This window comes from Pinus tabuliformis, chromosome 4_1 (genome assembly GCF_031772625.1).
Source record: "Pinus tabuliformis cultivar Carrire ecotype Pingquan chromosome 4_1, CPIR1, whole genome shotgun sequence".
NCBI classification, from domain to species: domain Eukaryota; kingdom Viridiplantae; phylum Streptophyta; class Pinopsida; order Pinales; family Pinaceae; genus Pinus; species Pinus tabuliformis.
In genome coordinates, this window is record NC_142303.1 from 117,302,799 (window position 1) to 117,306,772 (window position 3,974).

Genomic DNA, 3,974 nt, shown 5'->3' on the forward strand with positions numbered 1-3,974 from the left:
ACCATTCACCTTAAGATGTTTTTACAATATAATTTCCTAAGTCTATTTAATATCTTCATTATCATAAAAACAAGCCTATATCCATCTTAACTCCTCATCTACCACTCTTAGGGGGATGAAATCTATTTATCCCTTTGAGCACTTGGTAGACCCAGAATTAAGATGGATATAAGATGATAGAATTTCCCCTTTAAATGGTCTATGCTCACATGAATACCATGGTATTACCATGGGTCAATACCATGGGTTATCATAAACTTGGAGCTTAAAAATTACTATTAGTAATTTATAAAAATTAGTAAAATTAATAGTTGATTTTTATCTTATTTTTTATTTTAAACAACATAAAATGTTTAACATACATTAAATTACAACATCCATTTTTACTCTTGATCGGATCAAATATTTTTTCACTCTATGCTAGTTTGCATATCACGATATTTGATACCTCTCGGGGGTTAGTAGATCCAGAGTAAAGATGGATCTATGCTGGTTTAATTCCCCCATTTAAATAGGCTACATTCCAGGTGAATACCATGGGTCAATACCATGTGCCATTTTTGTGAATACCATGGGTCAATACCATGTGTCATTTTTAATTTTATCAATAATAATATTAGGGTTAATAATGTTTTTTTGCATGGTATTAATAACAATCTAGTCCATGGTATTTGTCCCATAATATTTTTCCCATAGGTTTCACCTAAATATAAGGCATTTTTTTAGTGTTTGTAAATATAAGGTGACTTATGGAGTAAATATAAAAAAATGTTTTATTTGTTTACCATACCTCTCGTTTATTTATATTTTTATTAATTTACCATACCTATTTTACAAATATGGTATTTGGCCCATAGGATTCACTTAAATAAAACCTCTTTCTTGAGCCTTCATAAATAGAATGAGGGTTATGGACTAAATATAAAAAGAGGTTTTATTTATTTACCATGTGTCTAGTTTATTTATATTTTAATTTATTTACCATACCTTTTGAGTAAGTATAAAAAATCGTTTTATTTATTTACCATACCTCCACTTTACTTATATTTTTATTTGTTTACACCCTTGCATGTATATAAGGTGACTTATGGAGTAAATATAAAAAATGTTTTATTTATTTACCATACCTCTCATTTATTTATATTTTTATTAATTTACCATACCTCTTTTATAAATATGGTATTTGGGCCTTTGGCCCATAGGATTCACTCAAATAAAACCTATTCTTGAAAATGGGTGAATGAATGGAAGGTTGTAACTCCTAATTTCAAGGGCTAAATTTACCTTTTTTACCCTCTCCCTTAAAATAAGGTGGCCTATTTGAGTTGATTTGTAAAAATGTACTATGATACAAAATATTTGCCCACAAAAAATTTAAAATCCCTTAATTTCGCCAAAGGGCGAACATTTGCCCCTAAAAGTTTCTATGGGGGGGAGTTTGTTGAAGTCCCTATGTGTAGCATACTTTGATGGAGGAGAGTTTTTATTAGAGGGAAGACGTTGAAGTCCCCAAGAGCAGGCATCTTCGAGCAGCAAGAGGACTACTATAGGGTAGAGCTTTGAGCCCATTTTGAGTCATTTTAGAAATAAATAGAAGTATTGTGAAGTCATGGAATTCTTGTGAAAAACATAAGAGGGGGAAAGGACTTGCCAAAATTTGTGAAGGTAGGTAGACTAAAAGGGTTGAGTTGATCACTCCTTGTGCACTAGATTAATCTACTATTGTATGTTTTCTGGTATGTAAAGTGCTTGTGTTATGGAATTTTGGTGTGTTTGTGATAATTTATTAGACATAAACATGATTCTAAAGTGTCGAGGAAAACTCAACAAAGTGTCCTTCTCACCTCCACACCCCGAGAAAACCTTATAACAACTCGAGTGATCATTTTCATAAGGCCAAGCTATCCACTTTGACCAACAAACAAATGGAATCACAAGTTTTCAATTATTTAACTAAGTATGATGCCAAGGTATAATACCCATAAAATTTACTTCTCGTCATGATTTAACAGGTGGTTAATGTTATTGTTAACCAATGGCTCAACCTAAGTTCATGTATGTCGCAATAAATTAATTATGCAATTTGTTTTAAGTGTAGAGGTGCAGGAGTGCAAAGAAAGTGCAATGAAAGCTTCCTCCCCACCTTCGCACTCCGAGGAAACCTTATAGCAACTCAAGTGATAGTTTTCATAAGGGTTCTACCCACGTTTACGAGGAAATAAATGGCGTCAATAGTTTTCAATTATTTAACTAAGTATGATCCCAAGGTATGATACCCATACAATTTACTTCTCGTCATGATACCATTTTGTCTTCTATGTAGAATGGCCAACAATGTCCACATATTGCAATTAAGATTATGGTTCAATTTTCAGAGAATAATAATCATTCATTTTGCAGTGGAATGGACCTAGCGTGGAGGGTAGTCGATAGGCTAGCATATCTAATACATGGTCATTGTTGTAACAATAATACATGTGTGTTGGGTGATTCAAACTCTTTGTATAATAATAATATCTTTCTTGCTATAAAACCTACACTACACACCAGAGAGAATAATAGAAATATTGCATTTTCCTCCCATGTAACATTATCGATATCTCTTCAAATAGCTTCAACAAATCCCTGTCTCGAGATTCCATAATCAAACATTGTGTGGTACATGCCCATGAAAATATCTCCAAGAATCTTGCAACGTGATGAATAAATCAATAAACATACTTTTGAAAAGTTTGAATTGAAATTTGAACCATGTTCTAACAACATCCTTGACGTATCATAAACAATATAGGAATTTAACTTCAGATGTGCATAGATATGCCATGGCTGGGAGACTAATGTGAATTTGAGAGAGACTTCTGTAATACAATACTATTTTTCCATCTAAATTGTTCATCAACCAGAGCTAAATGGGAGAGTTTAAAAATATTTATGGATATCAAGGTGAATTCCATGTACATAGAATGTGCAGAGGTAGTAACGTGTAGGGGCTCGATTGGTGTTGAGGCTTTAATGAGGGCAGGGAGAGCTAAAAAATAATTATATATATGAGGGAAAATTTCATGTACATATATTTTTTATAGGTAGTAAGGTGTTGGGTTTCAAGTAGTGTTGAGGCTCGAATGTGTGGAGCCCAAATGAGGCTAGGCATGAACAAGAAGAAATTTATGCAGTGTGTGACAAGTTTGGTAGGAGTTTCCTACCACAAAGTCTTTGTAATGACAACAACTAGGGTAGAAACAATTAATAGCATTGAGTAGGAAAGCATGCAAGAAAGAACAAATACAAAAAGTAATCATGCGAAGTAGTGCATGTGCACAAGAAGTCGTATGCAAGGCAGAGATGTATGGAAGAAGTGCGTGGAGGTTGGAATAAAAAAATTGTGTAAATGATTGCAAAAACAAAGCATTATTGAATAACTACAAAATGGAGACCCCACACTACCCTAATGGTACATATCTATAACAATCAAAAGAGGGAGCTAGGGCTATACTTCTATGCAACTATCACTCTTGCTCATATTCAAAACCCAATTTGATTTTATTGGTTCAAACACAATATTTTGGAAAAATATTTCCAATAATTTTGAATATTATTTCTTATTTCATATATTTAAAAATTTATTATAGTTAAATTATTTATTATTTTATTTTTATTTTTATTTTTCATTTTTAAATTGTGACAATAAACATATATTCTTATTTTGAATTTAAATAAAATAGTAATAATGTAGGAGAATACTTAAGAAGGATTTACTTTCATGACCAATAAAAAGGTTCGCTGAATTATCATAAGTTGCATAATCATCAACTTGAGGATCCTTACCTTGAGGAGTGACCTCTTTTCAAACAGGAAAAAAAATAAATTCAGCCAGTTCATCAAACACTTTCAAACAACGCTATAATAGCATCAAATTTCCCGATAAATCCCAAGAAAAATATTACCTTCGCGTGGAAAAAATAATCTACAAGCAT